The sequence below is a fragment of the Nerophis ophidion genome, linkage group LG16 (genome assembly GCF_033978795.1).
Source record: "Nerophis ophidion isolate RoL-2023_Sa linkage group LG16, RoL_Noph_v1.0, whole genome shotgun sequence".
Taxonomy (NCBI): Eukaryota; Metazoa; Chordata; class Actinopteri; order Syngnathiformes; family Syngnathidae; genus Nerophis; species Nerophis ophidion.
The window spans coordinates 12,157,765-12,172,820 of record NC_084626.1 but is presented as its reverse complement, the minus strand read 5'-3'; the positions used below and the strand labels follow the sequence as shown (position 1 = coordinate 12,172,820).

The following is a 15,056-nucleotide window of genomic DNA, read 5'->3' as shown; positions in this document are numbered from 1 at the left end:
TTTACAACACATTGGAAAGCTTTCAAGACATCTGCGTAAATGTTTCAAACATCCATCCATCCATCCATTCTCTACCGCTTGTCTGTCCCTCTCGCGGTCGCAACTCTCCTTTAAATAACAGCGCAGCATGGAATAAAAAAATTAATATTTGAACACAAAGCCTATCAGGGTTTTCTAGTGGATGCCTGAACACATTGAAGACATGCTGACTAGGGCAGAAAAATCTAAAACTTATTTAAATCTCTACGATAATCACAGTAATGCAATACTAGCAACCGCTCAAAGAGGAATTATAGTCTCGAAAAAGAGGTGTTTGTGTTATATTTTGGTCCATAAAACACGGCGATGAATAGAGCCGGTGTTCTTGGGTTATACTTGTATAGCCTTTTTCTACTTTCAAGGTAGAACTGGGCGATATTTCGCCTTTTTTAATATTGCGATATTTTTAGGCCTTATCGCGATATACGATATATATCTCGGTATTTTGCCTTAGCCTTGAATAAACACTTGATAATAGGGCTGCAACAATTATTGAAATCGATTCTAAAAATAGTTGGCGATTAATTTATTCATCGATTCGTTAAATGTATGCAATGCGCATGCACGGAGGTTTTTTTAATTTTTTTTTTTCCCTAAACCTTTATTTATAAACTGCAACATTTACAAACAGCTGAGAAACAATAATCAAAAATGGTATAAAAACAGTACAAAACAGCACCAGGGCGGCGCTGAGCCTACGTCTCATGAGGTGGCAGTAAGCCAGCCAACACTAATTCCACATTCACCCATTCACACACACATTTACACACTGATGGCGCTAGCTGCCATGCAAGGCCCTAACCACGACCAATCAGGAGCATGGGTGAAGTGTCTTGCTCAAGGACACAACGAGGTTGGTAGAAGGTGGGGATCGAACCAGGAACCCTCAGGTTGTGGCACGGCCACTCTCCCAACAGCGCCACGCCGTCGCCTGTGTGTTTTTCCTTTTCTGCAATAGCTAATAATAACAACAACAATGATGGCTGGCTGGTGTTTCCTATGAATTCATTTATTCTTGGCGACTCACCAAATATAAATTTGGACCACCACAGAAAGATTTGTTCTTTCCAATAGGACTGGCTAGTCATTACTACTCTGTACATTTGATGCCATCATAACTTGCTCCTAATCACACCACATTCAAACATGTCAAAGCTGACTTGTTATAGCACATCAGTTTATCAATATAGTGTGAACAGGGCCTAAGAGGTTGCCTAACACAGTGTTTCTCAATCTTGTCTGAGCCAAGGCACATTTTTTTAATTGAAAAAATTTTGAGGCACACCACCAGCAGAAAACATTCAAAAATTAACCTCAACAGCCGATATTGATGATAAAAAGTTATTCTCGCAATTGTTTGATATGAATTCAAACCCTAACCAACCATGCGTCACTAAAGCTTGTCTCAAAGTAGGACTACGGTCACATCCATCGTGACTTATTTGGAATTTTTGGGTGTTTTCCTGTGTGTAGTGTTTTAGTTCTTGTCTTACGCTCCTATTTTGTTGTTGATTGTCCTGTCATTTACGGATGTACTTTGTGGACGCCGTCTGCTTTACACGCTGTAAGTCTTTGCTGCCGTCCAGCATTCTGTTTTTGTTTACTTTGCAGCCAGTTCATTTTTAGTTTTGCATACCCTTCCCTAAGCTTCAATACCTTTTATTTGCGTACTCTCCTTTTCTTTATTTTGAGTTTAAGTATTAGACACCTTTTTACCTGCAAACCATTGTCGTCGTTCCCAACATCAACAAAGCAATTAGCTACCTGCTGCCACCTTCTGGTATGGTAGAGTATTACACGGTTACTCTGCCGAGCTCTAGACAAGTAGAGACACTCAACAACGGCACATTTACAGATTATAATTACTGGTTTGCAAAAAATATTTTTAACTCAATTGGGTGTCCACGGCACACCAGACAATATCGCACGGTACACTAGTGTTCCGCGGCACGGAGGCTGAAAAACACTGGCTTAACATACAAAAACAAAATGCGTTACTGTACCAACGATCCTGATGGTAAATAATAGATGCCATTTTCCGTAAGTAGGGTTGGGTGACATAGCTGAAAACTTTATCACAACGAAAGTTTTTAATGTCAGTCAATATCAATGATTATTTATACTTTTCATTAACATAACCACCCGGACAAAAAAAGATATTACATGTGAATATTTGTATTTAAAATATAACCTTCCTTTAATAATATTCCCCTCATCTATCAAGGCAGAAAATAATGGAAATTTAAACAACCGTGGAAAACAGTCAGTATAAACAAATTTCTAAAATCACTTTGGACACCTAATGATAACCTCTTAAAATGAAGTTGCTAAAATAAGGAATACGTAAGAAAGTGTAACAAAATAGTGCAAAATGTGAAACTTTGAACATAGAGATACCTGAAAATAATTATTTTCTGCTGGTTTAGTGCCAGCTGTGCTCAAGGTTGAGCGTGGCTAAGGTGATGTGGTATTACTTATTACAAGCGACTTGGTCTGACTACGGTCCGATTGCAATTAGGTCGAGGTGACCCGTCCTCTTTTATCGACAATTTATTTGCTCTCCGCAGCACTTATTTTTAGTTCCCCTTCTCACTCCATCCAAAGACTCAACTGTGAGACAATAAGATTGCGAAACCAAACTTGATAGTTGATACTGTTACCTGATTGGCTGTTAGCATGTCACTACCAATGACCGGTGATCATTTCCTGTGTTGCTTGGTTAGCGGGCACCTTTGTTCATGCAAACAACCTTGTTTTGCCACTTACTGTTTCTTTTGACGAAGTAAAAAAATAAAATAAAATCTAACATTTTATCGCATGTTTTATTGTCTATCGTAATTATACATTGATATTATTTTATCGCCCTGTCCTACTCATGAGTTTCACCAGGATGTGTGTACCTAAAAACTCTACATTGAAAGCAAACACCCCACCCCCTACCCCGCCATCGGCCATGAAATCTCAGCATCGTCTGACTCTTCTAAGCTGAGGGCAAAGTCATCTTGTTGAAATGGGTCAGCCAACATTCCCCTCTGCACATTTGCAGCACTGCTGATGTCACACCATCTTATGCGTGCGTGCATGCGCCTGTGTAGGAATTTAAACTAAAAAACCAAGCAGGAAGCTATTTGTATTATTGTTACAGTAAACGTCTCACAATCAATTAAAAGAGATTACAAAAGTCACTTTATTCATTAAACCCCAAAAAATCTCAAATAGCAATCATGATTTAAATACAGTAAACAACTTACCTGCAGATGTGGTCATCAGCAAACAATGTGTGGACATGCAGACACAGGACAGGGGTTAATAATCCAAGAGAACACCACCTCCTCTTGGGTCCACCAAAGGAAAATCTTATAGGGTGGCTTTTGGTCTTTTAGTCAGCTGTCTCCGTGGACATTCAGAAAAATCACATGCTGCAAAAGAAACAAGCACACACATAAGAATCATTTCCACGAGCCGTCATTCTTCGTTGCATTGCGAGCTGTCTCTTTCCTATACTGTATGTCCAGAAGCAGTAGGCAGCAGCGGATTTCAAAATACAGAAAGGACAAATTTTTGTACAAAGGTTGTCTGTGTGGCACGCAACACAACTCTAAAGCACAGCAAATGTTTGACTTGCGTTCATCAGGCGGACGATGACACATGAAGGAAAACAGTCCATTGTACACGGACAACAATGCCTTAACATTAATTTGTAAGGGTGTGTTTTCACTTTTGTAGCAAATTAAGGTGTTTAACTACTCTCATGGGTGTTAACGTTATGGGAGAGCTTAGACAAACCAAAAAATTCTGTTCAGAAATATAAATGTACTTTCTTATGTCACTTTTTTTACTCTTACTTTAATATCACAAACAAAACTGTGCAAAGTGTAAGCCCTTTTAAATGCGGGAGATGCCCACAGCAGCACCCACAGCTTGTTGAGAAGAGTGATACGTGCTTTAACATCAGAGTCTCCAAAAGTATCTGATCATGCTACAATTGAATAGATTTTGAAAAAAATAGTAAGTAGAACATTCTAAATGTAGTAAAGCTAAGTTACTAACAACACTGACAGATCTCTTCAGGTTTCAACAAGTCAAATTCAAGATTTTATTGAGATTATAATATATATAATTTTAGACTATTTTATATCCATCCATACATTTTCTACCGCTTGTCCCTTTTGGGTTCACAAGGGGGTGCTGGAGCCTATCTCAGCTGAATTTGGGCAGAATGCCACATACACCCTGGACAAGTCGCCACCTTATCGCAGGGCCAACACAGATAGACAGACATCATTCACAATCACATTCACACACTAGGTTCAAATTCATAGCCTTAAATACAAAAAGGTATAAAGATATAAAGGTAAAAATCAGAGGTTCAGAATAAATTGTAAGTATATGAATTAAAATATTAGTAAACATAATAGCCATTTTTTAGATTGGCCATAGAAGTGTTTTCTTGCAAAACACTGTGTGCTTCATATCCAGTGTGTTCATGTAACAACATCAGCAATGGTAGAGGAAAGCACAATATTTTGTCTGTAAAAGGGACCGTTGGCATCTCTACTGAAGCTAAATGGTGAACTTTGGTAGTGTTTCTTGCAGCTGCCAGAGTTAAGCAAACAGATAAAAACATATTCAGTACTACTAGTGTCTGCAAAAAGTTGTGAAAAATAGAAGGTGCAGACAGAGCAATTGTCTAAAAAGAAAAAAGGCAATCATTTGCAAGCCTCAAAAGGAATTTGGATTTTAAAAATATGGATAACATTTAAATTTGCTCAGTTCATTTTGTATATGATTTGTATGAATACTAAGGGTGTAACGGTACACAAAAACTTCGGTTCGGTACATACCTCGGTTCAGAGGTCACGGTTCGGTTCATTTTCGGTAAGTAAGAAAACAACAAAATATACATTTTTGGGTTATTTATTTACCAAATTTGGAAAATCTTCCACCAAAAATATTTTTATCTCTGCGCTGCTGATCCACCTCCGCTTGGGATGGTTTCCTGCTGGCTCCACTTTGGACGGGACTCTCGCTACTATATTGGATTCAGTTTGGACTGGACTGTCACGTTTATGTTAGATCCACTATGGATTGGACTTTCACAATATCATGTTAGACCCGCTCGACATCCGTTGCTTTTGGTCCCCTTGTGGGGACCACATATGCGGTCCTCTCCAAGGTTTCTCATAGTCATTACTGTCAATGTCACCGACGTCCCACTGGGGTGAGTTTTCCTTGCCCTTATGTGGACTCTACCGAGGTTATCGTTGTGGTTTGTGCAGCCCTTTGAGACACTTGTGATTTAGGGCTATATAAATAAACATCGATTGATTGATTGAATATTTGATGTGAAGTAATCGGAAACTTGCATAGGTCAATTAATCATAATAACATTGATTTTGATTCAATATTATGTATTGAGCAATGAATTTGAAATAAAAAAACAGCTTTGTTTTATTAGTCAACGTTGCAACTTTTTCTAAATTACATTTAGCCTTCTTTTGTTTATGTTTTTGTTTATTTTAATAGTATTTTTAGAATGTGCTGTGGGCCTTTAAAACATTAGCTGTGGGCCGCAAATGGCCTGCGGAGCACACTTTTGACACCACTGCTAGAGATAATAAAAAATAAAATCTGATAAATCTATGGGTAAAAAGCAGAGCCTGGCGACGCATGCGCGTTTATCATAACACTCTCGCTCTCTCTGTCTCTGCCCCTCCCTCACGAATGTTGCTGCACACAATTTCTTTTGTTTTCAACCCCTTCTTAACCCTGAACATACATTGAAAAAACATGCAACCCTAACTCAAAATAAAATTTGAGGCATTTAAGAAATTCCACCCAGACAGCCCCGCAAAAGACGACATATCCAGTGAAAAGAGGAGGTATGGTCATTCTATTGTAGCTCGGTCGCTGCGAGCATGCCGTGTGTTGGTTTTTTTTGATTGATTGAAACTTTTATAAGTATATTATTGTACAGTACAGTACATATTCCTTACAATTGACCACTAAATGGTAACACCCGAATACGTTTTTCAACTTGTTTAAGTCGGGGTCCACGTAAATTAATTCATGGTGCCTTGGTGTGCATTGTTTACACAACGTGCGGTGCGCTACTTAATATGTCCGTGTGGAACTCGTTCGGTACACCTCCGAACCGAACCGAAACCCCCGTACCGAAATGGTTCAATACAAATACACGTACCGTTACACCCCTAATGAATACATATTTACCTGTTTTTAAGACTTTTTTGGAAAATATATTACCAATAAAAAAAGAACAAGTTTTATCCAAGCATGACAATTTGTCATTCACCCCACCATAAACTGAGTAAAAACACTAATCAAACAACCTTTACAGCTTTTAATGTCAGTTGGTTTATAAATTTGAAGAAAAGATGAGACATGACAAGCTGACCAGAAATGAGTGGAATAAATGATAGAAATAATTTAAGCGAATCAAGTTGTTTTTCTTTGTTTTTTTTACTGCTGTGAATTAGGGTTGGGCGATATGGCCTTTTATTAATATCTCAATATTTTTAGGCCGTGTCACGATACACAATGTATATGTCGATATTTTGCCTTAGCCTTGACTTAACACTTAATAATCACACAAGTTTGCTGATTCTATCCGTCTCCATTAAAAAAAATCTTGTTCATACTGCATTAATATATGCTCATTTTAAACTTTCATGCAGAGAGGAATATCACAACTAAGTCAATTGACCAAAACTGTATTTATTAAACAGTTATTAAGCAGTGGCACAAACATTCATGTCATTTCAAAACAGAAAGTGCAAGATTGTCAGAGACATTTTAAAACAAGCTATAAGTGCACTTTTGGGCAAGATGTCACTAAGGTGACATATTAAAGTGCACTTTTTGTACACAATGCACTTTTGTGCATAATGTCACACAATATATTTCAATAACTGTCGAACAAAAATGAGCTGCATAATAGGAAATCCAATAGTGTATGTCCTTCGCTATATGGTAGGTTACTGCGGACGTTATCTCCTTCTGTTGTTGACTATTTGTGTCATACGGTGTTGATGTGGAAATGGTTGCTTCGGAATTTTGTTGGTCTGGAACCGAACACAGATGTTGACATGCGGGGTTTCAAACGCTCTTCATTCTCAAGTGGGTTCCGCTGCTGTGCTAAGCTGTAACAACACACCGCCACGTGCGCACAGCACACTAGGTCAGTGGTTCTCAATTGGGGGTACGCGCACCCCTGGGGGTACTTCAAGGTATGCCAAGGGGTATGAAAGATTTATTTAAAATATTCTAAAAATAGCAACAATTCAAAAATAATTTATAAATATATTTATTTAATAATACTTCAACAAAATATGAATGTAATTTCATAAACTGTGAAGAGAAATGCAACAATGCAATATTCAGTGTTGACAGTTACATTTTTTGGTGGACATGTTCCATAAATATTAATGTTAAAGATTTCTTTTTTTGTGAAGAAATGATTAGAATTAAGTTCATGAATCCAGATGGATCTCCATTGCAATCAACAAAGAGAGCACTTTAAGTTGATGATTACTTCTATGTGTAGAAATTAGGGGTGTAACGGTACACAAAAATTTCGGTTCGGTACGTACCTCGGTTTAGAGGTCACGGTTCGGTTCATTTTCGGTACAGTAAGAAATCAACAAAATATAAATGTTTTGGTTATTTATTTACCAAATTTGTAAACAACGGCTTTATCCTTTTAACATTGGGAACACTATAATAAATCTGCCCACGTTAATCCACATTAAACTGCCTCAAGTTGTTGCTTTGATTAAATAAAATGAAAAAAACTTTATTTTTACATATAAAAAGTTTAACATTAAACAGTTTCCATTGAAACTGTTTAATGTCAACTCATCATGCTTAATTTATTACAGCATTTGGGAAGCCTGTAGTTGACTTTTATTATGTAAATGTTGTATTTTTATCAACATGTGATAGCAGGGACCCTGCTATTCAAAACTAGGCTGCTACATTACTAATGATTCATGTAACTATAGCTGAAAAATAGTACAATTGCAATAGGAGGGACTATTCATCCCTAAACACAATAGAGTTCAATGAAATAGACAGACAGGGCTTTGCTGCCCCTAAAACATGCGCACGCGCGCACGCACACACACACGCACACAAACTCAAACACACACACAGAAACATGAGCTAACGTTATGCTAAAAGCTAATTAGTCTTCATCTCAAGCCTATACTGTGAGCGAGCTGAGCTGCAGTTTAAGTTTCTAGAAGGTCAACATGCTCATAGTGATGTTTGTAATAGTTGCGACTGGGAAGTGTTTAGTATAATTTGGGTAGAGTCCGCTCCTCCCCTGCTAGACGAATATCTGCTCGACGCTAAAGCATTGACTACATTGTTCTGAAGTCTGAATACGCACTGCTGATTGGCTGTTACATCGCTCTGAATACGCACTGCTGATTGGCTTTGTATGTAACCAATCAGATGGTTGTATGGGCGGGACAATGAGGCAGAGACAGAGGCAGAAAGCAGAGCAGCTTGTGAAGACTTCTGCTTCCGAACTTGTTCGGTACGCCCGCGTGCCGAACCGAAACCCCCATACCGAAACGGTTCGATACAAATACACGTACCGTTACACCCCTAGTAGAAATCTTTATTTATAATTGAATCACTTGTTTATTTTTCAACAAGTTTTTTAGTTATTTGTACATCTTTTTTTCCAAATATTTCAAGAAAGACCCCTACAAATGAGCCATATTTTGCACTGTTATACAATTTAATAAATCAGAAACCGATGACATAGTGCTGTATTTTACTTCTTTATCTCTTTCTTTCAACCAAAAATGCTTTGCTCTGATTAGGGGGTACTTTCATTAAAAAAATGGTCACAGGAGTACATCACTGAAAAAAGGTTGAGAACCACTGCACTAGGTGGTGCGCGATTAATTCAGACTGGACAGCACAGGTAGCAAACTTTAGTTTAATTTTGTAGTTACGGTACATTGTACTCAAAATTCCAAACATTTAAAAGCACGACTGAAGTTTATGCATGTTTTGAATAAAAGTAACCTAAACAGATGTTTAAGATCTTTCAAAATCATATTTTAGACATTTTATGAGATTTTCGGAGAATGTTAGCCATTTTAAGGCCGTAAATTTGATTGTTGATTGTTGATTTGTTGATTCAAAGACCTTTTAAGTCCCCAAGGACAACCTGACTGATCCCTCTTGCTACAGCTTATTCTCTAGCAGACCAGGTGTGTATGACATGTTTTAAGCTGCAGAGATACACTCGTGTAAAGTTGTAACGACAAGCGACATTCACAGAGAATCCCATTATAATGTGTTTTTTAACAAAGCAACCAGATAGGGTTAGATGGTGGTCACCCACAAATATATGAATGTATGGAGAACACTATAATTTATTAGTAATCGCTTCTCTCACAAGCTAACAAATGACAACCAGAGACCCCTGTTGACCCAGGAAAGTAAGGACAATTCCAGGGTCCGTACACCTTTTCCATGGCCAAATTCAAGCACTTTTGAAGAATTTTCAAGATCAATTTTCCGTTTTTTCCAGTACTCCTCAAAAGGCCAAAACCAGTGTGAATCAATCCACAGCCTTGTTGTTTGAGGTCACCAAATGCTATCTGTAGGAAAAATATGGAAAATCTGCTAAAACCTAAGCCTAACATTTAACCAGCAGTTATCATTAACTGAATGGTAGAAAATGGATGGATGGATGGATGAAAATGGCCATAGAAGATGAAGCAGTGTTTCTGTAGACTATTCAATGTTATCGGTGTTTGCAAAACTTTCTCCATTTGTGTTGTTTTTCAAATTTCTTGTTCTTTTTCTTACTTACAGCACTCAATGACATTGAACAGCACGGATTGATTCACACCATATTTGTGCTTATAAACTGCATAATGTGGTATAAATACATACACCCTCAAAATATCGATTTCACTTATGTATTAACAAAACTGTTCCACGTTAATATGAGGATAATAAATTATTTTGTTTGTTTCACAACACCTCAGTCACCTTTCATTAAGCATAATTAGCCTTATAACTGTGGCTATGATAACAAATAAAAAAATAAATTAAAAAAAGATAACTTGTTTTGCTTTCACTGAGGTACAGACAAGTTAAGTAGACAGTGAAAATAATAGAGCAAAAAATGCATGCAACCATATTGTGTAGAAACTACAAAATCATTCATATCAACTCAGCTCTAAGTTGTGAAAAAGGTTATAAAGTATATATTCTATGACCTTCACAATACAAATAAGTCCAATAATGTAACCACTTTTATGCAATTAACCAAAACAACAAAATGTAACTTGTTTGCTTTAACTGAGGTAGTCAGACAAGTTAAGTAGACAACCAAAATAATGGAGCAAAAATTACATCGAACCATGTTGGATTTCCTTTTTGCATATTTTGCAGCAGGGTTAGTGGATTTGGTCTATTTGTAATTTTCCATCCAATGTTCATTAAAACGAAGACCTCCCGGCATGATGGACCGATGCACCACTGTCCTCTTGGGGGCGACACATATACGGGTCTGGCATGACAACAACCTAATGGAAGGGCTAGTGCAAAGCCAAACGGTCAAGCGTGTAGCTTTCATTTTTAAGGAAACTTATTTTATTTTTTCCATTTTATAATTAGCCTAAATTGTCAGTCTGACGAGAAATATGATAAACATATACAAGCATTTACAAGCAAAATTCAAGCATTTTTCAAATCTTGAAAGTAGGGCTTGGCAATATACAGAGGTGGGTAGTAACGCGCTACATTTACTCCGTTACATCTACTTGAGTAACTTTTGGGATAAATTGTACTTCTAAGAGTAGTTTTTATGCAACATACTTTTACTTTTACTTGAGTAAATTTATAGAGAAGAAACGCTACTTTTACTCCGCTCCATTTATCTGCAATCAGGTCGCTACTCGCTACTTTTTTTTTATCGATCTGTTAATGCACGCTTTGTTTGTTTTGTTTTTGTCAGACGCGCATTCAAAGTAGGAACTACGCATGCTTGCGTTTCACCAATCACATGCAGTCACTAGTGACGTTGGACCAATCAAACAGAGCCAGGTGGTCACGTGACCGTCACACGTAGAACCCGACATGTTGAAAAACTTATGCGGGTGTTACCATTTAGTGGTCAACTGTACGGAATATGTACTGTACTGTGCAATGTACGAATAAAAGTTTTAATCAATCAACCAATCAATCAAAAGTGTAAAGGAAAAAAGACACTTTTTATTTCAACCGTACTTCCCGTCACAAGCCTAAAGACTGATCGCACAGTTCCTGTCTTCACAATAAAAGTGCTGCTCCATCGCGCTTGCGATAACAAAATAAGAGTCTCCGAAAGCCAGCGCAAACAAACTAGCAAGCTACGGAGTTTGCCGCCAATGTATTTCTTGTAAAGTGTATAAAAACGAATATGGAAGCTGGACAAATAAGATGCCAAAAACCAACGTCTTTCATGATGTATTAGACAGGAAGGAGGAACTGGTTTTCTCCTCCATTTGAAAACCGGGACTTACCAGCACTATACTGTCTGTTTCCAATCAAAGCAAGTCATCAGAATCGGGTAATACACCAACTTATATTCTTGTCTTCATTAAAGATAGGAATCTATATGTTAAACATGCATGTATATTCATTAAAACACCTTTAACATGTGAACAAAAACGGCAAAATAAATAAATATAAATTATATACTGTATATATAAATGTAAATATATATATATATGATATGTATATATATATATATATATATATATATATATATATATATGATATGTGTGTATATGTATATATGAGGTAGATTACCTCGACTTGGTCATTTATTAAGTAATTGATTAACGTTGAAAAACTTATTGGGGTATTACCATTTAGTGGTCAATTGTACGGAATATGTACTGTACTGTGCAATCTACTAATACAAGTTTCAATCAATCAATCAATCAATGAATGCCTACTGTGCTGTTAAGTTATTGTGGCCCAATTTGCCTTAATTTTTTTTTATTTTAATGTATCATTATTTAATATATAATATTGTTTTAGTTGCTTAAGAAATATTCCTGGCTCTGAATTTGCTCATTGCTATTTTTATGTTTTTGTGCATTATTTGTTGCCGTAATCATTAAACGAACAGGTTACTCATCAGTTACTCAGTACTTGAGTAGTTTTTTCACAACATACTTTTTACTTTTACTCAAGTAAATATTTGGGTGACTACTCCTTACTTTTACTTGAGTAATAAATCTCTAAAGTAACAGTACTCTTACTTGAGTACAATTTCTAGCTACTCTACCCACCTCTGGCGATATATCGAATTTACTCGATATATCGCGGGTTTGTCTCTGTGCGATATAGAAAATGACTATATCGTGATATTCGAGTATTTGTTCTCATGCAGTTGCTTTTAGCTGCGGGCATTACACTACAGGCGTTTCTCACTCTTTCTTGTCTCTCCTTCTCACAGGGACGTAAAACAAGCACACCTTCTTACATACGTCACATACTGTTGTGCTTGCAACGTCATACGTCCTCGCAGAGCAGAGAGGTAGCGGCATAGGTAACTTTAGCTGTGGTGCTAAAGGTGCGGTGCGAGTGGTAATACGAGAGAAAGAATGTGCGAATCTGGTAACAAATAATGGAAGAATTAATTACCAAGAAAAACAGCACAGGGTTCATCGTCTGGTGGTGGTTTGGCTTCAAGCGACAAGATGTTCAACAGACAACCGTAATATGTAAAGTATACGGCAAAAGCATTGCTACAAAAACCAGCAGCACTACTAATGCATAGCATTATTTGAAAAGTCACCCGCTAGAAAACGAGGAGTTCTTGAAACTTCGCATGTCAACATCTCCGTTTGGTGCCACACCCAACAAAATGCCCAAGCCACCATTTTCAGATCAACACCTGATGAAAAAAATAGTCAACAACAGAAGGAGATAACGTACGCAATAACATACCACATAGCGAAAGAAATACACTATTTGATTTCCTATTAAGCAGCTCATTTTTATTTGACAGTTAGTTCAATATATTGTGTGACACCATGCACAAAAATGCACTTTATTTGTTTTAAAACTATTTGTGGCGTTCTGTACAAAAAGTGCACTTTAATTTAGTATTGTTTTGATATGTCATCTTAGTAACATCATGCACAGCTTGTTTTAAAATGTCTGACAATCTTCCACTTTCTGTTTTCAAATGACATGAATGTTTGTGCCACTGCTCAATAACTGTTTAATAAATAAGGTTTTGGTAAATCGACTTAGTTGTGATTTCCCTCTCTGCATGGAAGTTTAAAATGAGCATATATTAATGTAGTATGAACAAGAATGTTTCAATACAGACACATAGAATCATCATACTGGTATGATTATATGCATCAAGTGTTAATTCAAGGCTAAAGCAAAATATCGAGATATATATTGTGTATTGTGACATGGCCTAAAAGTATTGAGATATTAATAAAAGGCCATATCGCCCAGCGCTGCTTGAAAACACATTAAAATTCAAGCATTTTCAAGGTTTTTAGGCACCCGTACGAAGCCTACAATTCGCCCTTGCTAGCGAGGCTGGAAGAGCACATAGTGTTGGCCATTATTCAAAGAACAGTGCAGCGTGGGTCATTGAGCTCGTTAGGTCAGTTTGTTGTTTAAACAATGACAGTTAGAAATGACATTGTGTGTCAGTGTATCTGTAGACTACACTTTTTTTTGTTCAATCCAATCTCAGCACTAACAACCAAAGCTCTTCAGCCTTATTACACACATGTTAATTAAGGAGTGAAAACCCCCCAAAAGGGACCATTGCAGACTGGCCTTGATTCAAATTACAGCTGCCCTGTTTGACGATAAAATAAATGCCAATACTGTGCAGTTCATTTACTTGTATAATGCATCCACCAAGAAGACCTTCCCGGGCTCATGAATAAGTTACAGGTGCATTCAGTGTATGAAAAACATGTAGCAACACACACACGTTGATTTAAGTGCTATATGTTAAACAGGTTGCACAAACAAACGACTTTACTGCACTAATAGCTGGAGCTCAACGGTTTAGAGCAGGGGTCACCAACCTTTTTAAAACCAAGAGTTACTTCTTGGGTACTGATTAATGCGAAGGGCTACCAGTTTGATACACACTTAAATAAATTGCCAGTAATAGCCGATTTGCTCAATTTACCTTTAAAAAATAAATCTATATACATTAAAAAAAATGGATATTTCTGTCTGTCATTCCGTCGTACATTTTTTTTCCTTTTACGGAAGGTTTTTTGTAGATAATAAATAATGAAAAAAACACTTAATTGAACGGTTTAAAAGAGGAGAAAACACGAAAAAAATGAAAATTACATTTTGAAACATAGTTTATCTTCAATTTTGACTCTTTAAAATTCAAAATTCAACCGAAAAAAATAAGGTGTAAAACTAGCTCATTCGAATATTTATGAAAAAAACAAAATAATTTATGGAACATCATTAGTAATTTTTCCTGATTAAGATTAATTTTAGAATTTTGATTACATGTTTTAAATAGGTTAAAATCCAATCTGCACTTTGTTATAATATATAACAAATTTGACTAAGCTATATTTCTAACAAAGACAAATCATTATTTCTTCGAGATTTTTCAGAACAAAAATATTAAAAGAAATTCAAAAGACTTTGAAATAAGATTTAAATTTGATTCTTCAGATTTTCTTGATTTGCCAGAATAATTTTTCTGAATTTTAATCATAAGTTTGAAGAAGCTAAAATGAAGAATTGAATTCAAATGTACTTATTATTGTTTACAATAAAAAAAATACTTGAACATTGATTTAAATTGTCAGGAAAGAAGAGGAAGGAATTTAAAAGGTGAAAAGGTATATGTGTTTGAAAATCCTAAAATCATTTTTAAAGTTGTATTTTTCTCTAAAATTGTCTTTTTGAAAGTTATAAGAAGCAAAGTAAAAAAAATAATGAATTTATTTAAAGAAGTGAAG

General features: G+C 36.3%; 1 protein-coding gene across 2 annotated transcripts in view; it reads right to left on the bottom strand.

The window, feature by feature from the left end:
- Positions 1-15,056, bottom strand: part of tmcc1b (transmembrane and coiled-coil domain family 1b) — a 38,430-nt gene that overhangs the window by 21,769 nt on the left and 1,605 nt on the right. For both annotated transcript variants that reach the window (XM_061874265.1, XM_061874264.1), the window contains exon 3: positions 3,291-3,458. The gene's annotated coding sequence lies outside the window, so the exon portion shown is untranslated. The remainder of the gene's footprint in view (positions 1-3,290; positions 3,459-15,056) is intronic.